Source organism: Hyperolius riggenbachi, chromosome 9 (assembly GCF_040937935.1).
Source record: "Hyperolius riggenbachi isolate aHypRig1 chromosome 9, aHypRig1.pri, whole genome shotgun sequence".
Taxonomy (NCBI): Eukaryota; Metazoa; Chordata; class Amphibia; order Anura; family Hyperoliidae; genus Hyperolius; species Hyperolius riggenbachi.
Genome location: NC_090654.1, coordinates 13254619 through 13278069, shown reverse-complemented (window position 1 = coordinate 13278069; position 23451 = coordinate 13254619). Strand labels below are relative to the sequence as shown.

The 23451-nt window shown below is 45.0% G+C and overlaps 1 protein-coding gene across 1 annotated transcript in view; it reads left to right on the top strand.

Moving 5' to 3' along the window:
• CACNG2 (calcium voltage-gated channel auxiliary subunit gamma 2) overlaps window positions 1-23451 on the top strand; it is a 215729-nt gene that overhangs the window by 140982 nt on the left and 51296 nt on the right. The gene's annotated exons all lie outside the window — the stretch shown is intronic.

Sequence of the window (23451 nt, the reverse complement as noted above, 5' to 3'; positions counted from 1 at the left end):
CTGTTCATTTACTCTGTTGGGGTTGGTGCACACCAAGAGCGGTTCTGAGCGTTTTTTAAAAATGCTTGTGGGTTGAAAACCGCTTGGCTAATGTATTGCAATGGGATGGTGCGCTCCAGAGTGGTTGGTTTTTTCCTGAAACGCAAACTCAGGTCCTGCAGCATTTTTGTGGATGTCTCAGGCGTTTCTGCCTCAATGTAAAGTATAGGAAAGCGGAAAACTGCTCTGAAAAACGCCAGATCAGAGCGGTTTTCCAAGCGTTTTTGTTACAGTAGCTGTTCAGTAACAGCTTTACTGTAACAATATATGACATCTGCTACACAAAAATGCTGCCAGAAACGCCAGGCATGTTTAGAAAATCGCTCTAAAGATGCCTAGAATCGCTCTGAAAATCGCTTCAAAAACCTCCAGCGTTTGTGCACCGGGCCTCAGTTTGCAGGAGTGATGAAAGGTCTTTTGGAACAGATAAGGGGCTCGATTCACAAAGCGGTGATAACTCAGTTATCACGCCTAAAAGACTTTAGGCGTGATAACCTTTTCACCACTGAGTTATCACCGCTTTTTCCTGCTCTTCGCGCGAAGTTACCACGCGTACGCGCGTTCGCGCGTGAGAGCGCGCGCAAAGTCCCATAGGACTTAATGGGAGCTTCGCGCGAAGCGTCGGGTGCTGCGCGCGCACTTACGCGCGTACGCGCGGTAACTTCGCGCGAGTTTCTTCTTATCATGCCTAAAGTGAGTTTAGGGGTGATAAGGGCCTTTTCACCAGCGTGCAAACACTTTGCACCGCTTTGTGAATCAAGCCCAAGGTGTCCATTTGAAGATAATCAGCCTTTCTTTGGATATACCACGATTTGGATATAAGACAATGCAGGGGCATAACTAGAAATCAATGCCCCCCCCCCCCCCCCCCCCCCCACTGCAAAACTTTGTATGCGGCCCCCACTTCCCCTGCACACTGAAAAGGGACAGTCTACAAATCTTTATCTACAAAACTTTGTATGATTCGTTATCAGTGGCTGAGCAGATGCAGTCATTACAACAACTGTGCAGAGAGAAGAAATTGTTTTCTCTCCTTGCCCTTAGTTGTCAGTCTCTCAGGACAGGGTCCCCTGTGGCTTCTGGGCCCTCCTGCGGCTGCATCCCTTGCAGGGTTTATTGTTACGCCCCTGAGACAAGGGGTGCGCGGTGCTCCTACCTCCGCATCTCCATGGAGAGGCACTCACTATTGACCTAGAGAATCTTATGCGTTGTCTTTTCTTGCGCTTATCTAAATTAATTGATGAATCTCATTTGAATGTATGATCTAGTGCTGTGGAGACTATTATTATTCATATAGCGCCAAAGGATAACAAAAGTTTGCTTTCTTAAAACAGAAACTATTTGCGATAATTCAGGTTGGAGTGAGCTTGAGATGTCTCCCAGTGCATCACTGCTGAATATGTGCAAATTAACCATTGTTGCCCTTAGAACAGAGGTGTCAAACTCAAATGCAAAGTGGGCCAAAGTTGTACACTGGGACTTAGTCGTGGGCCAACCTTAATGTCTACTGGCCACCTTCCTCCCTTATAAAGTTCTCTGGTGTCTAGCGGTCCTCCCTCTCCTACACAGTTCCCTGGTGTCTAGAGACCCCCACCCTCCCCTATACAGTTCCATAGTGTTTAGTGCTTTCCCCCTACCTACCCATATGGCTTCCCTGGTGTTCTAGGGCTTCACCTCCAATATAGATTCCTTGGTGGTCTAAAGTGGGCTATACATAATGCAAAGTGGGAAAACCACTTGAGGGCCAAATTTAATGGCTCTGAGGGCCAAATTTGGCCCGCGGGCCGGAGTTTGACATGTATGCCTTCGAAGCTAAACACACCTCCAGAACTGCTGGAATGCAATGATGTGTCAGCTTGTTAATTTGTACAGAGCCATAATAATCCAACATGCATACAGACTGTTTCGGATTGTTTAATCCTCATCAGTGCATGGCATGGATTAATTTGGCTCTATGGAGTAGGGCTTGTAACACCGAGAGGTACAGACTAACCAGCAAGCTCATGGTGAACCAGAACTCATTGGAGTGTGTAAGGGACTACAATGGTCCTAAAAGCCCCCTTACTAAGATGCTAAGAAAAACAAAAGTTTGCTTTCTTAAAACAGAAAGAATTTGCGATAATTCAGGTTGGAGTGAGCTTGAGATGTCTCCCAGAGCAACACTGCTGAATATATGCAAATTAACCATTGTACTCTTAGAAGCTAAACACACCTCCAGAACCGCTGGAATGCAATGATGTGTCAGCTTGTTAATTTGTACAGAGCCATAATAATCCAACATGCATACAGACTGTTTCGGATTGTTTGATCTGATTGTTTGATTGTTATATAGCGCCAATATCTTCCATAGCGCTGCACAGAGTAGGAGATGCTTTGACTCGGACATCTGGCTCTCACAATCTGGTGTTTGTTGAAGCCACAACCAGATCCTTACACCTGCCCACTTTCTCTGCTTCCAACACATCACCCTTGAAGGACTAACTGTTCATTTGCTACCTAACATAGCTCACCCTTTGACAGGGGCCATTGTAACAAGATAATTAATGTTCTTCACTTGGTTTATCGGTGATTTTAATGCTGTGACTGATCAATGCATGCTAAGCATTGCAGAATTGTCCCTGAACAGCATTTCCGATGATAGACATCTCGGCTGTTGACCTTGGGTGAGAGCTTTGAGTTCAGAGGATGATTGTGTGTTGATGAGGTGATTAGATAATATATGCAGGAAAATATGAAGGGGGGGTCTCCAGTTTGTCACGATAAGCAGTCTATCATTCGGAATAATCTTCGTCATTACATACACGGTGGACCTCCGTAGGCTCTGCTCCCCGATGCACCGGTGGCCGGTTATTGGATTGCAGGTACTGTTGGTGCTGCACTAGTGATCCGATGATAGATGGAGATGATGTGGGCTTGGGAACAGCTCGGAGCAAGGTGACTCGTAATGTCTCACAACATGAATCCTTCAACGGCAATATAACATGAGGGATCAATAGTCCTTTAACTTGCGGTCCTAAATTGTGAAATATAACCAGAAAGATAACAGACTTTGAGATAGACGGCCGAAGAGCGTTCTCAGGAACAGACAAAAATAAAAGCGCTAAGGCAAATGATCTGTGTAAGCGTTGCGGTCAATGATCTATGAAGCAAGAGTGTAAAGTTTTATTATGTTGGGTTGCTTATCGTAGGTATGCTGTGATGTCATCTCATAGGGGTTACGTCACAAAGCGTTTAAATTCCTTCTCATTATCTATCTTAGTTTCAGTAATAATTGGATTTAAGGTGTGTAGGTTATTGGCCTTCAGCACCCCATCCTAGTAGAGGGTGTGGTACCAATGGAGTCCGAGGACCTTCCAAAGGAGACAAAAAACGAGACAGGAACACCAGGAGCCCCTGATAGTGTAGCACGTCGAGGGTATGGGACACTCAACCACAGTGTAACGGCTGGCGAGGAAAGCCCGTCCTCTCCGGCAACCACAGTGTAACGGCTGGCGAGGAAAGCCCGTCCTCACCGGCAACCACAGTGTAACGGCTGGCGAGGAAAGCCCGTCCTCACTCTGGTTCTTTAGTCTTCGTCAATGCAGGTCGCTCTCCAGGAAACGAAAAAGGGGTGTAAGGGTTCCAAAGAACAAACAAACACGGCCAACACCCCGAGCTGAGGGGGCTGGTGTGGGATATTACTGGGAAGGAGGAGGCACCAAGATGTGATGTGTGGAAGGGATAATGTCAGCTGGATAAAACATAAATAAATAGGCTGACTTCTAAAAGAAGGGGATAGCCCAAATAAAGTAGTAACATTTTTAATAGAAACTTCAAACCAGACACTTGAATGATAACACGTTTTGCGGATCACAGTCCGCTTCCTCAGATCAATTAACAAACGTGTCTCAATACTAGCGTTTTGCAAGCAGGGAGCACATCTATCTCTCTCTCTCTCTCTCTCTCTCTCTCTCTCTCTCTCTGTGTGTCTCTCTCTCTCTCTCTCTCTCTCTCTCTCTCTCTCTCTCTCTCTCTATCTATCTCTAGAGGGGCTCCCAGCTTGCAAAACGCTAGTATTGAGACACTTTTGTTATTTGATCTGAGAAAGAGGAACTGCGATGCGCAAAACGCATTATCATTCATAATATTATCATCAAGTGTCTGGTTTCTATTAAAAATGTTATTAGTTTATTTGTAAGCCTATTTATGTATGTTTTATCCAGCTAATATTATCCCTTCCACACATCACATCTTGGGCGGTCTCCTCCCTCCCAGTAATACCGCATCCTAGTGGTGGGGTTGCCATCTAAAGCTTCCTGGCACACTGATTTTCTGTTTGGGTCCCTTAGCCTTTGGAATTAAGCTTCCACTGCAAGGCAGTGGTGCCAGTTTTTGGTCAACCCTGGGTTACCCCAGTACTTGTTATGTCTAGTCGGTGATCCTTGATCCGCCACCCAAGAAGGCTTATGATGGGAGACCAGCAACTCTACACAATCTTCACTACGCTTTAGCCATCGTGTTCAGGGTTCCTGTCAGGACTTCATTGCTACTGTAGTGGCACAGGGCCCACAATGTCCCCACTATACTTCCCCCTAACAGTAGGGTGACCATATTTTGATTTCCAAAAAAGAGGACGATCACAACAGCATGTGGGCGTGGTCATGGGTGGGGCCAAATATACAAGACCTTAGCAGTGTGCTGTTCAACTTCGTGGGCATGGAGGGACGGTTTTTTTTCCAGACCACATGGTGGAGGGCCGGCCAACCACAAAATGCAATCAGATTCGCAGAAGAATTTCCCACAAAATGCAATGAGATTGGCAGCAGATTTCCCCACAAATGTGCGGACAAGGTATATGTCCGCAGTAAAGGTTAGATAGGAATATGGCCCCAGTCTAGGTTAGATAGGAATATGGCCCCAGTATAGCTTAGAATCTCAGGCCTTTATGCTCCCACAGGCTGGCCACACAGCAGAGTGACTTCACTGCTAACTCAGGCCCTTATGCTCCCACAGGCTGGCCACACAGCACCAGCGTGACTTGAATCAATTCACTGACACTGACAGACTGAACTCAGGGCTCAGGCTGTGCTGCTGAGCTGCTCCTACATGTCACACACATACAGCCCTAGTGATCAGCCCAGCGTGAGTCCCACTGAACTCTGGCTGTCTCCACCCCTCTGCTCTGCAATTTGCTCTGTCTCAGTGGATGGGGGCGGCTGGAGGTGGAGCAGAGCAGCAGGAAGGGATTGTCTCACTGCCTAGCCCGAGGAAGAGCCGTTTGAGTCAGGAGCTGAATGAGATGAGCCGAACACTGGGAGCCCAAGCTGCAGAAGAACAGCTTGCAGAGAGAGAAGATCCACTGAGGCTGAGATGAGCCAAACACTGTGAGCCAGCGACAGAAGAACCACTTGCAGAGATCCACTGAGGCTGAGATGAGCCGAACACTGCGAGCCCAAGCAGCAGAAGAACCGTTTGCAGAGAATCTCTGCAAATGGTTCTTCTGCTTTGGGCTCGCTGTATTCGGCTCATCTCAGCCTCAGTGGATCTCTGCAAGCTGTTCTTCTGCCACTGACTCGCAGTGTTTGGCTCATCTCAGCCTCAATGGATCTCTGCAAGCTGTTCTTCTGCCACTGACTCGCAGTGTTTGGCTCATCTCAGCCTCAATGGATCTCTGCAAGTGTGTTCGGCTCTCCGGACAGATCAAATATCCGGGAGGACAGCCCGGACAGGTCTGAAAAAGTGGACCTGTCCGGGCAAAAGAGGACACATGGTCAGCCTACCTAACAGGCAATTCCAATCAGTTGTTTTATCGTATGAATTACCTGTCCTTTTCTGTCTTAACTCACCATGAGGTTGATTCTCATAGCATGGTTAATAACACTGTGTTGCACAATTAGCGTGACCCACAGTACATGGGTAGTGGGAGGAGTGTGGCTACGGTAACAGGCATTACACTTTTTGCGTTCCTTTGCTAGCCTTAGTACCGGTAATATTAATGGTGCCATGGGACAGATCAAGGAGGCCACTGATGTTGGTGGGCATCTGTACACACTTAAGATTTGCACAGGAATAATTATTCCAACTGAGGTAAGTCTAAGGTGTGTACATACTGTAGCTTAAAAAAGAGCAACTAAAGAAGGAGGAGAGATGGGGAGATAGGGCTTACAAACCAGGGGATGTTATTATTCCTCTAAAAAGATGGGTGTTAGGGTCGGGGAGCTATAGTTTGTTCCTCCAAAAGAAGAAAACTTGGGAGCAATGGATTATTCCTCCAGAAGAGGGAGACTGGGGAGCTTTGGATCTTTTCTCTAGAATAGGGAGACTTGGGAGCTATGGATTGGGGGGGGGGGGGGGGATTTGAGATCTATGGGTTGTTCCTCTGGCAGAAGGAGACTTGAGTGCTAAGGATTATTCCTCCAGAAGAGGGAGAGTTGGGAACTATGGATTGTTCCTCCAGAAGAAGGAGACTGGGGAGCTATGGATTGTTCCTCTAGAAGAGGGAGACTGGGGAGCTATGGATTGTTCCTTCAGAAGAGGGAGACTGGGGAGCTATGGATTGTTCCTCCAGGAGAGGGAGACTGGGGAGCTATGGATTGTTCCTCCAGGAGAGGGAGACTGGGGAGCTATGGATTGTTCCTCCAGGAGAGGGAGACTGGGAAGCTATGGATTGTTCCTCCAGAAGAGGGAGACTGGGGAGCTATGGATTGCTGTTTCAGAAGAGGGAGACTTGGGAGCCATGGGTTGTTCCTCCATCAGAAGGAGACTTGGGAGCTATGGATCGTTTCTCCAGAAGAGGGAGACTAGGGAGCTATGGATCGGTCCTCCAGAAGAGGGAGACTGGGGAGCTATGGATTGTTCCTCCAGAAGAGGGAGACTGGGGAGCTATGGATTGTTCCTCCAGAAGAGGGAGACTGGGGGGCTATGGGTTGTTCCTCCATCAGAAGGAGATTGGGGAGCTATGGATTATTCCTCCAGATGAGGAAGATTGAGGAGCTATGGATTGTTTCTCCAACAGAAGGAGACTTGGGAGCTATGGAGTGTGCAAATCTGTATCAGTCAATTACCCAGAATTTAGGCTATAGCACTTGCAAAAGAAATAATAAAAGCAACAAACAAGACAGAAGACACATTATGCAATACAGTGATATAAGGAGAAATTGCTTAATTCTCACTAAAGAACTACTTGGTACAGCTACAAACCTGCCTGATAAAGTTCCCCGCCTTGTTTTAAGCCTTCGTGATGAAAGAAACGATGACATAAATGCATTCTGCTTGGAGACGACATCGCTGTTCTGCATTGTATCAGAGAGATAACTCTAATCTGCATAAACTTCTAATCTGTGACTCAGATGTGGCGGAGTGGCAATACAAAGTAACATTAGCATACATAGCGTAGCAGCTCCACGCCAGGCGCTTGGTGACCTATATATCATGGCGGAGCAACCAATAACGTTCTTCCTCTTTCCTCCTCTTCTTCTCTTCCTGTGGACTCACTTCCCCCCTAAAAACTCCTCATATCTCCCTATCAATGCAACTGGAAATGGCTGCTGCAGGCATTGAAGTATCACAGAATTCAGGGAGAGGACAATGTTTCCGGAAATCTAACAAAGACGGACCTGTGGACCTGAACTCTTGCACAGGGCAGAAGGAAAACATAGATAAATCCACCCTGTATATGTTTAGAGAGTTTAGCCTGTCTAATTCCCCCTCATCTGTAACTGATCACAAGTTGCAATTTGAGCTCTCAGCTGTGTCAGCTGGCTGCCTTGGCAGAGCATCTCATTTGTAAACACAGGATGTTAACAATATGTCTGCTTCCATGAAAGCAGGAAGTAGACACACTGCAGATTTACAGCAGCATTTGTATAAAGCTGTAACAAAGAAATGCTTTTTCTTTAAGGCCTCTTTCACAGGGGGACGGTGTGTTTGATGCGACGTTAAGGTCACATAACGTGCCCCTAATGCAACGCTTTGAAAGACTATAACTTGGACGTTATAGTACATTCTTTAGCCCTTTTGGGGCGCCGTTTTCGTCGCATACTGATGGAACGAAAACGTTGCATGCTCACATTTAAAAAGAAACATTACTGAGCATGTGCAACACACACAACGCAGCAGATTTATTGCTAAATGCACAGCATGCAGCACTTTCTAAATATTGCTACACGTTACACACAACGCAACGTGTGCACTGTGAATGTCGCACAGACTTAATACTGCTGTGTGTTAGTCCACGTTAAAACATTTTCTAACGTGCGAGGAACCAGAGACGAAGCACCCTCGTGTATTTTACCATATATATCAGTAGAAACATGACAGTAAACACCTACTCTGCTCTCTGTTTCATTCTGCACTGCACAGCTTGCTTCTAATCAGCCCATATAAAATCCCAGACTGAGCATTCAGTCTGGCTTTGCTCAGGAATATTTATAGCTCAGTCTGTGTTCTCTCATGTCTTTTCAAGTCCAAGCCTGCCCCCTGCTGGCCCTGCTCAGGAATCATTATAGCTGAGTCATTATAGCAAAGCCAGACTGAATGCTCAGTCGGGGATTTTATCAGGGCTGATTAGAAGCAGGCTGAACAGTGAAGGATGAAACAGAGAGCAGGGTAGGTGTTTTCTCTAATGTTCCCACTGATATATATGGTAAAATACATGAGGGTGCTTCGTCTCACTTTAAGGTTATTATGCTGTTGCTTATCGCTTAGAATAGAGAGGAAGTTCTGAGTTCCGCTTTAAAGGGAATCTGAAGTGAAAATAGACCTATGATATAATGATTTGTGTGTGTAGTACAGCTAAGAAATAAAACATTAGGAGCAGAGATAGGAGTCTAATATTGTTTCCAGTACAGGAAGAGTTAAGAAACTCCAGTTGTTATCTATGCAAAAGAGCTTCACTGAGCTCTCCGACCCAACCTGGGTCAGCTACACAGTGCTGTTTTCTGACTTATCTCAACCTGTCTCTCACTGTTTCTTGTTTTGTTTAAAGTTTTACTGCCAAGAAGTTCAAAGGTTCACTAGCTCTGCTCTGTTTCATCATTTAAAATGCTGAGTGTAATGTGTAAAGTGCAAATATTAGAGAATGATGCAATGTTATAGAAAAAAAAGCTGTATAACTGAAAATAAAAATATGAGACTCTTCTCTTTGCTACTAATGTTCTATTCATTATCTGTACTACACATACAATGCATTATCTCATAAGTTTTTCTTCACGTCAGTCTCACTTCAACTGCTGTCTTCAGGGAATTCTACCTTAAAGAGGCCCTGTATTGACATATAGCAGAATGCAGTATGTTACCAGGGATACCCACTTTTACGGCAGTTATCCTTGCTTCCGCATCCTATGGCTAATATATTGCTGTATATTGGCATATAGCCCCGCCCTCCTAGTGATGTCACTGCCTAGGCTGTTTAGCTATGCAGAATTCTCCTACCAGGGCATTCTGGGAGACCAGGTATTTTTTCTACTGGCTTCAGAACACACAGTAAACAAACATTCCGTAGAGATGCACCTGACAGGACTATCACTACCTGTGATAAATTTCAGAATGTAAATCGGGGAGAGGAAAGCTATTACAATGGGGCAAACACTGACTAAATTATTTATTCAGTAATATTGTAAAACATAAGCAATTGTATTCATTGCGTTATTCTCACTATAGTTCCTTTTTAATAAGAAATTCCACTTTCCTATGGAATGACGCTATACATTGCTAGGATATTAGTAGCTGTTTGAGTGGTTTATACCTCCACGTCCCGTTCCATCTTGTGACACTTTCACCTGGTGGTGGAGGATGGAAGCGGCATGGAGCACATCGGAAGGGAGTTGGCGGCCTAGGTGTATTAACCCTCGCATACACAGCCTGCAGGCCCCTCCCCACCCCACGCATACACAGCCTGCAGGCCCCTCCCCACCCCATGCATACACAGCCTGCAGGCCCCACCCCACGCATACACAGCCTGCAAGTTCCTACCCTTCCCACGCACACACAGCCTGCAGGCCCCTCCCCACCCCGCGCATACACAGCCTGCAAGTTCCTCCCCTTCCCACGCATACACAGCCTGCAGGCCCCTCCTCACCCCACGCATACACAGCCTGCGAGTTCCTCCCCTCCCCGCGCACACACAGCCTGCAGGCCCCTCCCCACCCTGCGCATACACAGCCTGCGAGTTCCTCCCCTCCCTGCGCATACACAGCCTGCAGGCCCCTCCCCACCCCGCGCATACACAACCTGCAGGCCCCTCCCCACACCGCGCACACTCTGGGAGGATTTTGCTTTTTGTGAAAACATTCTCGCTTCTCCCTAGCTGGGAACGTGGCAAGGACTCAGACCTTCAGGGCCACCGGTGTGTATGTGTCTGGGTTTGGGAGTGGGGACATCTTTAGGTTAGGAAAGGAACCAAAGTCTAAACATTTTCCTGGAAATAGGGATTTAAAGAAAACCAGAGTGACAAAACAAGATAAATTTGGATCAGCCACTTATGGTTACATTTTGAAATAAATCAGAACGTGCCTCTGTGTCATCGTGTGTCTCTCTTCCAGTAACACCTTCTGAGTCACAGAGAGTCAGAGAACGAATATGGAGGTCGTTTCTTCTCACTCAACTCCGACTCTGCAGGATGGATTCAGCTGTGTGCCTCAGAAGCCAAAATATAAGCATGACAGCCAGTCATCCAGGATTTATGAAAGGGAATACAGAAGCTGGTGCTCCTTCCTGTTCCTGTCACTGCAGTTTCTCCTTAAAGAAAACCTGAGAACTGAGAATTAAAAGTCAAAATAACCATACACACATCATACTTACCTCCTGTGTAGTCTACTCCTCAATCTCTTTCTCCTGCGTCCTGTTTTCCCACTGTGATCAATGAAATTCTCCGTCCTCCATTTTGAAAATGGCCATTACCCCATAACATCTTTCTGCTCAGCTCACGGTTAAACTGTAATATCGCCCACTTGAGCAATAGGGAAACATGGACACTACCTTGCTCATCAGTTGTCCTTTCAGTTATAACTGACAGTTGCTGATATATAACTGACAGCAACTGATATATTTCAGTTCTGACAAAATATTGTCAGAACTGGAAGGAATTGTTTTAAGAAGAAAATGAGCTTCTGAGAGGAACTGACTGTGAGGTAAGTATGTAATATTCATTTACATGTACATTATGTGTTTATTTTAAATATTTTTACTTGGTTTAGGTTCACTTTAAAGCTGAACCACAGTCTAGCATAGCCTACAATTAAAAACGTTTCTCCTGACTGCTTATCGATTATATCGTTATCCTCCTACCGATCTTTGACCTAAAGTAATGTCATCCACGTGAGAAGCACAATTGTTTTACTGGCCATAGAGGCTAGTCCTGGAAGCAGCTATCCTGTATAGTGATGTCATATGCTGTTCAGTCATTTCCTCTTCCTGTATGTGCAGCTTTCTCTCGGTTTTCACTCTGCACACAGAGACCTTCTCTGGCTTAAATCATCCTTATCTCCTGCTGTCTGAGATCACTGCGGGTTCTGAGCTCACACTGACACAACTCTCAGGACACACTGAAAGTAAACCTATTATGCTGGGAACACATGATGCAATTTCCCATTCAATCGACAGGTAATCTGAGTGGAAGTTTGATTGTGTCCTAACTGCTTCTGATCAATAAAGGGATTGAGTTTCCTATGATAACATTGCAAAATTGATCCCTTTGTCAATCAGAAACAGACTGGACAGATCGGAAATAATTGTTGTCGGTTGAACCGGAAGTTGCATCGTGTGTTCCCAGTTTTAAAGAGAAACCGTAACCAAGGATTTAACTTCCTCCCAATCGGTAGCGGATACCCCCTTTTCCGCAAGAAAACTTTTAACTTTTCTCAAACGGATCATCAGGAGGCTCTATATGGCTAATATTGTGTTGAAACTCCTCCCACAGTGTGATGTCAGGACCATGGTGCTGACATCACACTGTGGGAGCCTTGTTGCATTGTGGGAAATAACAGCTGTTTCCAACAAAAAGCAAGCAGCATCTCCTTCCACTGACATCACCTGCCAGCAGTAAAAATGTCACCATGTGATAAATGTCAGGATGTAAATCAGGGAGAGGAAAGATTTTACAATGGGCAAACACTGACTAAATCATTTATACATAATTATTGTAAGAATGAAGCACTTCTGTTCATTACGTTATTTTCAGTGGGGTTCCTCCTTAAGTCTTACAAACTTTTTTATCAAACAAATAATGTTTGTTTTGAGAACGAATACTACTATGACTAATCTGTATAGATTAGAACACATGTTTATGAACAGTGCTAAGCATGCTATTTACTAGGGTGTATTGCTTTTTTATTTTTCTGCATGAAAGAGTTAAAAATTCAGGTATTTAGCAATTGCTGGAATTGCAGCGTAATTTAGCAATCTGCCGAGGCGGCTCTCTGAACCAGCACATTGTCTCTTTGCACCCTGCTTGCTTGTTTGCCATGTGTGTCCCTCCTCTCCTCTCCATAGGACAGTTGTTTGAGCAGTGTGTCGCCCTTATGATCAGGGCCAGATTTGTACATTTTTGCCACCCAAGGCCCATCACCAGCTGCCCTCGACCGGCAGCAGCAGCCTATCTCCCCCCTTCCCCCGCCCCCAACACGGCAGAGATTAGATTGTAGACTCATCTGAGGACAGTTAGTGACATGATGGCAAGGATAACGTTATAAGCTCCTCTGTGGACAGTTAGTGACATGATGGCAGGGATTAGATTGTAAGCTTCTTGGCCGGCAGCATATTTGGTGAGTGACAGGCAGCTCAGAGATCACTGTAAGTGTCTGTTCACTGCCCCTTCCTCCCAAATCAGGTTGTTAGTAGTCACCAGAGATGGTCCGATTCCCGAACTGTTCGCAGGAAACAGGCCATGGGGAATGACCTCGGGGTCATTCATCATACGACGCATTACTGCGCAGATGCTTTCCCTCGCACGTCTTTGGTCGCACACCTGCAGCCGGGAGTGCTCTGCGTGACGTTGTGTGCATGCGCAGGGCGCTCCCAGCTGCAGGCGCACAATCAAGGACGTGTGGCCATCGGGAAAGCGTCTGCGCAGTAATGCGTAATATGATGAATGCGGAAATGACCCCAAGGTCATTCCCCATGGCCTGTCTCCTGTGAAGAGTTCGCCGAACAGTTTGTGACATCACTAGTAGTCACCTACCGCTATGTGCAAACTCTGTGTAGCAGGATGAATGTTCAACAGGCTAACTGCTATTACCACCCTGCTGCCCACAGCCCGCCCCCTGCTTTCCTGGTGACCTAGGCCATGGCCTATGTGGCCTTGCCGGAAATCCGGCCATGCTAATGATCGATTAATGTACATACGGTAACATACATTTTATGTGTGTGTGCCGCTCAATATCATAAATTTGTCAGACAACTAAAAGCAAAAGCAAAAAGCTCTGGTTCTGATAGGTGTAGATTAAGGGAACCTGAACTAAAAGAGTGTATACACCTTTGATGAATGTGGTGTGTCGGGGATCGGATCCTGAACCTGGTGTGGGTTGGGGGTCATTGGTCGGGGGCATCTGTACACACACCTGATTATCGTCATCGGCCGCATCAGCCGACTTTATTCAAGTGTGTGTATGAAGCTTTAAAGTGATATGGAGGCTGCTATATTTATTTCCTTTTAAAGAGGAGCTGTCAGCCACACTATCTCAGAAAAAAACACATATATAAGTAGATAAATACCTGCTCCACTTACATAACATATGTATTGTACTGTCATGTTTTGATTTTAGTGATATTTCTATAGTAAAAAAAGAGAAAATCCTTCTTAGCATTTCTCGTTTTAACTGTGGCTATTTTGAAGCCAATCCTGATGTCATTTCCTCCCTTACTCTCCTCTGCCTGATTGTGTAAGCATTGTCCGCCCTCCACTATAGAAAGTGCATTGTCTGAGCATGAGAAATATTGTCCAATCAGAGAGGAACAGAGTAGAGATGCTCAATTCCAAATCCAGGTGAAACCCGGATAGTTGCTATCCGGATTTTTCCCAGTAAACCTATGCGGGGTGGGCGGGAAGGTCAAGCTTACCTGTCTGAAGTCTTCTTCGTCCGTCCCTTGGCGCCTCCCACGATGCGGTCCATGTGCATCACGTGACTACAAACACTTCCTCCTTCAACCCGGAAGGAGGAAGTGTTTGTAGTCACGTGACCGTCGTGTGGAACGCATCCTGGAAGACGCCAGGGACAGACAAAGAAGACGTCAGATAGGTAAGCTTGACAACCATAGGTTTACTGGGAAAAATCCGGATAGCAACTATCCGGGTTTCACCCGGATTTGGATTTGAGCATCCCTAGAACAGAGGTGTGGGAGGGGAAAACAGGAGGGAAAGAGGCTTCAGCCAATCAGGCTGCATTAGTTACTGTAAGTCTGAGGGGAAGTAGAGAAGCAAAAAAAGACAACCCAGCATACCCTGCAACTTCCTTTTTGCGTACCAAATTTTGTGTGTACCAAATAAGAGTCAGGTAAACTGGGGAATGGTCATTTATCAACAAGAAAAGTAATAGTGATTTTAACTTTTGGATTGCCTAGTTAGCATCCTTATTACTTGTCTACCAGATAAAAATAAAGAATGGATTTTTTATTTTATGCCTGACAGTTACACTTTAAACAATACCAGTTGCCTGGCAGTCCTGCTGTTCTCTTTGGCTGCAGTACTATCTGAATCACACTTCTGAAACAAGCATGCAACTAAACCAGTCACACTTCAGTCAGAGCACCTGATCTGCATGCTTGTTCAGGGGCTATGGCTAAACGTATTAGAGGCCGAGGATCAACAGGACAGCCAGGCAATGTGCATTGTTTATAATTTATTAACTATGCCAGCCTCCATATCCCTCTCACTTGAAATAGTTAAAGTGAGCACATTAAACCAGCGAGCGGACAGTAAAATCCGTTACAAGTAAGGATGCTTTATTGACTGGAGTGAAGAGAACAAATTGATAGCGATATTATGTTTTTCTGGAAAATTAGGCATTGATTTTTACTTTCTTGTACGTAAATAATTACGTGAGCAACTTTAGTGAGCTAAAAAGCTTTTATTCGCTGTTTGATAGTTTTTTTTCTTCTCCTTTCCATTTAAAGCAGATCTGATCTTTAAAAGGTTAAATGAAAAAAGAACCCAGTGTGGTTATTTTACCCTCAAACTTTATCCGCCGCCTTCCACGCTAATGCAGAAGGTCACACAAGGAAGGGGGTTAGACCAACACATTTTTGGGGGTCCCCTATAGGGCTGGAAGAGAAAAGGGGCAAGAAATCTCCCGGGACTTTGAGATATATATTATTACTAGCAGATGACCTGTCCTTGCCTGGGTATGTATCTGGCTGGTGTTGGCTCCACCCACTTTTTCTAACCCTAACATACCATTGCTCAATGACCTAGTTTGTGAGCTTTGCAGTCTTTGGTATCAATCATTTGCATTGAAATTAAACAAATCTGATTGGCTGTTTGTGGCTCCACCCCCTTTTCTGAATTTGCACCCCAGTCACCCAATGACCAACTGTACCAGGTTTAAGGCCTGTGCCATTAACAGTGCAAGAATGCCAGCAATTGCATATTTCCCTTGAAAATAGGTGAATTTTGATTGGCTTTTTTTAGGCTCCACCCACTTTCCTGAATATTAATCCCAATCACCCAGTGACCAACTGTGCAAAGTTTGACAACCCTGCCATTTATAGTATAAGAATGGCTGCAGTTTACATTTCCCAGTGAAATTTGTATTTGTCTCCGCCCACTTTTCGGTTATGGGAATAAAAAGTATCCTATACTTTATTCCAGGTAATGTACTATGTGTGTGCCAAATTTCATTCAAATCCGTTCAGCCGTTTTTGCGTGATCGAGTAACAAACATCCAAACTTTCGCATTTATAATATTAGTGAGATTATTTAGTATTTGTAGAGCACCGACATCTTCTGCTTAAAGGGAATGCTTAAAGGGAATCTGAAGTGAAAATAAACTTATGAGTTAATGAATTGTATGTGTAGTACAGCTAAGAAATAAAACATTAGGAGCACAGATATGAGTCTCATATTGTTTCCAACACAGGAAGAGTTAAGAAACGTCAGGTGTTTTCTATGCAAAATAGCTTCCCTGAGCTCTCCAACCAAGCTAGGTCGGCTACAGTAATTTTTTCTGAAGCACTTATCTCTACCTGTCTCTCACGGTTTCTTGTTTCGTTTAAGGTTTTACTGCAGAGCTAACGACTCTTTGAACTTTCCTGCTCTGTTTCATAGTTTAAAATACAGAGTATAGTTGGAAACTGCAAATATTAGGGAATGATGTAATGTTATAAAAAAAAAAGCCATATAAATGAAAATAAAAATATTAGACACTTCTTTGCTACCAATGTTCTATGAATTGTGTGTACTTTGCATACAACTCATTATATCATAAGTTGTGTGTGTGTGTGTGGGGGGGGGGGGGGGGGGGTAGAAAACGGGGGGTTTGCTTAGTGTCACTTTAAGAGTATACACTGAATAGTCATAGTAACAGATTTCCCAGGTATCTTATGGTGAATCACAACTCCTAGGAGTGTGTAAGGGAGCTGAAACGGAGCTGAAATGGACCAATGGAAAACTGATTTTTGCCTTCTTGAAACAGAAGGTATTTGCGATTATTCAGGTTGGAGTGATCATATGATGTCTTCCACAATGCATCACTGCTGATTATGCAAATCATCCCTTTGTTGTCGCTGTAAGCTAAACACACCTCCAGAGCCGCTGGAATGCAATGATGTGTCAGCTTGTTAATTGTACAGAGCCTCAATAGCCACAAGCTCTGCATTGGCTACCGATTAACCAGATAATCCAGTTCACACTCTTAAGGTAGCCATACACTGGTGGATTTGCCATCAGATTCGACCAACTGACAGATCCCTATCTGATCGAATCTGATCAGAGAGGGATCGTATGGCTGCCTTTACTGCAAACAGATTGTGAATCGATTTTAGCCTGAAACCGATTCACCATCTGCTGAGCTGCCGCTGTCGCCTGTCTCTCCCTCCCCCCCCCCCCCCCCCCCGCATACATTACCTGAAGCCTGGTCCCGGGCATCTTCTCCGCATCACGACATCCGGCATCCGCGTATAACTTTCTGTCACTCCAGTGACAGCGAAAGTTCAAATAGAGCGCCCTCTACTTGTACTTCCGCTGTCACTGCAGTGACACAGGAAGTTATACACGGATGCCGCCGGATGCCGTGATGTGGAGAAGATTCCGGGAGCCAGGTTCAGGTCATGTATACCTGCGTCGGTCGTACGCCGCTAGCGACGCGCTCCCTACCCGCGGGCGATTGATGGTAATTTCCCGCATGGTAATTTCCCGTGGGCGATCGATGGGACCAATCTATTTCGGGACTAAATAGATTGAAATTTAGCGTGAACGATGTAACAGCAGATTCAATCCCAGTGATCGAATCTGCTGTTGATCAGCGGGTAATCTGCCTAGTGTATGGCCAGCTTTAAAGGACAACTGTAGCAAGAAGGCTAAGGAGGCTGCCATATTTATTTCCTTTTAAGCAATACCGGTTGCCTGTCTGTCCTGCTGATCTTTTGCCTCTAATACTTTTATCCATAGCCCCTGAACAAGCATGCAGCAGATCAGGTGTTTCTGACATTATTGTCAGATCTGAGAAGATTAGCTGCATGCTTGTTTCTGGTTATTCAGACACTACTGAAGCCAAATAGATCAGCTGGGCTGCCAGGCAACTAGTATTGTTTAAAAGAAAATAAATATGGCAGCCTCCATATTCTTCTCAATTCAGTTGTCCTTTAACCCTAACCTACAAACTTTTCTACAATCTCTCTCCCCTGTACATCTCCTCACTAGTTTCCAGATACCAACCCAACCACAATCCCAGATCTGCACACAAGTTTCTATTGTCCTCCTCTAGAATCACCTCCTCACATTTACGTATACAAGATTTCTCACGTGCCTCACCCCTTCTCTGGAATGCCCTCCTACAACACATCTGTCACTCTCCAACCTTTGATGTCTTTAAACGCTCCCTCAAAACTCACTTTTCTGACAAGCACACGCTCTACCTTAGGCCTTTTCTGGCCAAGTTATACTTTTTATTAGATAACCTACAACACGCTGCCTCTAGGTATGGTTATAGTATACTAACCCATCTCTTGTTTCCCCTTATTTCCTGCAAGGGCAGGGCTCTCTCACCCACTTGTCTATTGTAATTTGTTATACAATTTTGTATTCATCATATCACTTTTGTCACTGTAATTACCAATTCTGGATATTGTTTCCAATATTGTATATTGGTGTATACTATTGTCTGAATTATTATTATTTTGTTTGTTTCTTACTTTGTACAGAGCCACGGAATATGTTGGCCCTTTATAAATCAATAATAATAGACAAAGACAAAAGACAAATAACACTTATATCGCGCTTTTCTCCTGGCGGACTCAAAGCGCCAGAGCTGCAGCCACTAAGGGGTGCTCTATAGGCAGTAGCAGTGTTAGGGAGACTTGCCTAAGGTCTCCTTACTGAACAGGTGCTGGCTTACTGAACAGGCAGAGCCGAGATTCGAACCCTGGTCTCCTGTGTCAGAGGCAGAGCCCTTAACCATTACACCATCCAGCCACTGTAATAATAATGCTATACAGGACTATAGGGATTCGGACGTTTGCTGCGGTAAACTGCTTTAGCATGGGATTCCCACGGCAACTCTACTGACTGAATATGCCAGTGATGGCTAACCTTGGCACTCCAGCTGTGGTGGAACTACAAGTCCCATGAGGCATTGCAATACTCTGACAGCTCTAAGCATAACTCGGTGAGGCAGAGGCATGATGGCATTTGTAGTTTTGTCACAGCTGTAGTGCCAAGGTTAGCCATCACTGGAATATGCAGTGTTTCCCTGTCCGATTCGGAGGGGGGAAATGCAGCTTATTCTGCAGCATTGGAAACAGGCTGTATATCTTTCAGTCGAGGGTCAGTTACAGCATGTTCTTCTAATCACTCTGGAATGAGATACTGAACTAACGCTGGACATTAAAGATTAGGAAAACCCTCGTTTTATTTAGTCCACTTTATCCTCCACCACTTCCTCTGACTGATATCTATTCCCAACACCGCAGGTACTCTTTAAAGAGGAACTCCAGTGAAAATAGTGTAATAAAAAAAGTGCTTCATTTTTACAATAATTATGTATAAAAGATTTAGTCAGTGTTTGCACATTGTAAAATCTTTTAAATCCCTGAATTACATTCTGACATTTATTTCATGGTGACATTTTTACTGCTGGCAGGGGATGTAGCTGCTGCATGCTTTTTGGGCAGTTGGAAACAGCTGTAAACAGCTATTTCCCACAATGCAACAAGGTTCACAGACAGGAAACTGCCAGGAGTACGTACTTTTCTTGTGTCTTGTGGGAGGGGTTTCACCACAATATCAGTCATACAGCGCCCTCTTATGGTCTGTTTGTGAAAAAGAATAGATTTATCATGTAAAAAGGGGGTATCAGCTACTGATTGGGATAAAGTTCAATTGTTGGTCGGAGTTTCTCTTTAAGCCTAGTAAACCGACCACCTCCAAAATTTGTTACCTCGCATTTCTCACTCATGCATCGTAAATAAAATATAGCAGGGCTGTGGAGTCGGTACAAAAATAATCCGTCTCCAACCCTGACTACTCAGTTTATGAAACCACTGACTGCAGGTATCCAAATGTGCTCCGTCTCTGACTTCTCGACTCCGACTCCACAACCCCTGCAAGGCTATGGAGTGGGTACAAAAATCAACGACTCCTTAGGGCCCTTTTACACTTAATCAGTTGGTGTGCGTCAGTGTGTGTTAGTATGCGTTAGTGCGTGTTAGTTTTTTCCATAGCAGTGCATTGTGAAAAACATTTCAGTTAAAACGCGTTAAAGAGGAACTCCAGTGAAAATAATGTACCGTATATACTCGCATACAAGCCGAATTTTTGACCCCCAAAAAGGGGGTCAAAAGTTGGGGGGTCGGCTTGTATGCGAGTCTGGTGCTGGTGATGGTGGTCCGAGCCCCCCGCACTGTCACCCCGCCCCCCCCGCTACCGCTGCAATTACCTGCCCGGCGCCGCTTCTTCTATTCCCCTCCTGTCCGGCTCCGTAAATCACTGCAGCGCTCTTCACGGCGGCTGCAGTAGAGAGAGAGCGGTTCCCATAGCAACCGCCGCTACAGGAAGCCGCGCTCTTCGCTGCTTCCTGTCTGATCACAGCAGCCACCGTGAAGAGTGCTGCTATCCTACGGAGCCAGAGAGGAGGGGAATAGAAGAAGCGGCGCCTGCTAAGGTAAAAGCAGCGGCGGCCGCGGGGGAGAGGGGAGGCGGGGGGGCACTGGGGCACTACCTAGCGATACTGGGGCACTATACTAGCGATACTGGGGCACTATACTAGCGATACTGGGGCACTATACTAGCGATACTGGGGCACTACCTAGCGATACTGGGGCACTATACTAGCGATACTGGGGCACTATACTAGCGATACTGGGGCACTATACTAGCTACACTGGGCACTATACTAGCTATAATGGGCACTATACTAGCTATAATGGGCACTATACTAGCGATACTGGGGCACTATACTAGCGATACTGGGGCACTATACTAGCTATAATGGGCACTATACTAGCTGCACTGGGCACTATACTAGCTATACTGGGGCACTATACTAGCGATACTGGGGCACTATACTAGCGATACTGGGGCACTATACTAGCTGTACTGGGGCACTATACTAGCTATACTGGGGCACTATACTAGCGATACTGGGGCACTATACTAGCTATACTGGGGCACTATACTAGCTATAATGGGCACTATACTAGCTGCACTGGGCACTATACTAGCTATACTGGGGCACTATACTAGCGATACTGGGGCACTATACTAGCGATACTGGGGCACTATACTAGCTGTACTGGGGCACTATACTAGCTATACTGGGGCACTATACTAGCTATACTGGGCACTATACTAGCGATACTGGGGCACTATACTAGCGATACTGGGGCACTATACTAGCTATACTGGGGCACTATACTAGCTATACTGGGGCACTATACTAGCGATACTGGGGCACTACCTAGCGATACTGGGGCACTATACTAGCTACACTGGGCACTATACTAGCTATAATGGGGCACTATACTAGCTATAATGGGGCACTATACTAGCGATACTGGGGCACTATACTAGCTATAATGGGGCACTATACTAGCGATACTGGGGCACTATACTAGCGATACTGGGGCACTATACTAGCGATACTGGGGCACTATACTAGCTGCACTGGGCACTATACTAGCTATAATGGGCACTATACTAGCTATAATGGGCACTATACTAGCGATACTGGGGCACTATACTAGAGATACTGGGGCACTATACTAGCGATACTGGGGCACTATACTAGCTATACTGGGGCACTATACTAGCTATATTGGGGCACTATACTAGCTATAATGGGCACTATACTAGCTACACTGGGCACTATACTAGCTATAATGGGCACTATACTAGCTATAATGGGCACTATACTAGCTATACTGGGGCACTATACTAGCTACACTGGGCACTATACTAGCTATAATGGACACTATACTAGCTATACTGGGCACTATACTAGCTATACTGGGGCACTATACTAGCTGCACTTGGCACTATACTAGCTATAATGGGCACTATACTAGCTATAATGGGCACTATACTAGCTATACTCGGGCACTATACTAGCTACACTGGGCACTATACTAGCTATAATGGACACTATACTAGCTATACTGGGGCACTATACTAGCTATACTGGGCACTATACTAGCTATACTGGGGCACTATACTAGCTGTACTGGGGCACTATACTAGCTGTACTGGGGCACTATACTAGCTGTACTGGGCACTATACTAGCTATACTGGGGCACTATACTAGCTATACTGGGGCACTATACTAGCTATACTGGGCACTATACTAGCGATACTGGGGCACTATACTAGCTATACTGGGCACTATACTAGCTATACTGGGGCACTATACTAGCTATACTGGGGCACTATACTAGCTGTACTGGGGCACTATACTAGCTGTACTGGGGCACTATACTAGCTGTACTGGGCACTATACTAGCTATACTGAGCACTATACTAGCTATACTGGGCACTATACTAGCTATACTGGGCACTATACTAGCTAGGCACTATACTAGCGATACTGGGACACACTAGTGGAATAAGGCGGCCAGCATTTCCTACCCCCGGCTTATATGGGGGTCAATCATTTTTTACTGGTTTGTTAAGTAAAAGTGGGGGGGGGGTCGGCTTATATGCGGGTCGGCTTATATGCGAGTATATACGGTAATAACAAAGTGCTTCATTTTTACAATAATTATGTATAAATGAATTAGTCAGTGTTTGCACATTGTAAAATCTTTCCTCTTCCTGATTTACATTCTGACATTTATTACCTGGTGACATTTTTACTGTGGGCAGGTTATGTAGCTGCTGCTTGCTGTTTTGGCAGTTGGAGACAGCTGTAAACAGCTATTTCCAACAATGTAACAAGGTTCACAGACAGGAAACTGCCAGGAGTACTATGGTCCTCAGAGTTTCCAGTGGGAGGGGTTTCACCACAATATCAGTCATACAGCGCCCCCTGATGGTCTGTTTGGGAAAAGCAATAGATTTCTCATGTAAAAGGGGGTATCAGCTACTGATTGGGATAAAGTTAAATTCTTGTTCAGAGTTTCTCTTTAAGTGTGAAAGGTGCCATAGGAAAACATGGGCATTACTTTGAAAATGAGTTTTCTTTCAGTTATAACTGAGAGCAACTGATTAAGTGTAAAAGGGCCCTTAGTCTAATAAACCTAACTTTTCAGCATTTTACAATTGAAAAAGTACCCAAATGTTGGTGAAAAAGAACTATCAAATTTATTTTCAGTATTTCCTTGCTTGCTGGTGGCTTAAAGGCATTTTATGACAAGATGTGCAAAATATCACTAGGAGAAAACTCAGGTGAAAAAAGTAATTGCCTATGGGCCCTGGTACCCTGGTTCATAGGGGGATTTTCTACAGTGAATTTTGTAGGGCCGAAGAATACCTAGGCCAGAAGTAAGGAGAGACATGGAGCCCAGGAGTATCGTCAGGTAGAGGGAGTATAAAAGTATATAGAGATATACTCACAAAGGTGGGTTGCAGTTTCTGAGGAAGCGGACCATGACCCATGAAACGCATTGTCAGCTTGCTTTTTAAATAAAATTCTTTCTAGTTGAGCTGTTGTCCTTATCTTCTGGAGAAGTAAGCGATCACCTCTCTTTTTTATTTTTATTTATATTTTAAAACACTAAAATAGAACACACATTGGACGCCTCCATCCTAACCCATTACCTGATAGAAAGTGCCCTTGTTCATAACAAGTCAT